A 215-nucleotide genomic window follows, 5' to 3' on the forward strand; every position below is an offset into this window, starting at 1 on the left:
ATAATAATAATAAAAATAAAATAATAAATAATAATAAAACATAAAATACTAATATAATAAAAAAAAAAAATATAATAATAATAAAATTTTTTAAAAATAAAAATAAAACAAAAACCTAATAAACATAATACATATAACATAATACATAATACTAAAAACAAATACATATATTAAATATAATTAAATTAATAGTTAATTTTTTTTTAAAACTACAT

This window comes from Penaeus monodon, chromosome 25 (genome assembly GCF_015228065.2).
Source record: "Penaeus monodon isolate SGIC_2016 chromosome 25, NSTDA_Pmon_1, whole genome shotgun sequence".
Classification (NCBI taxonomy): Eukaryota; Metazoa; Arthropoda; class Malacostraca; order Decapoda; family Penaeidae; genus Penaeus; species Penaeus monodon.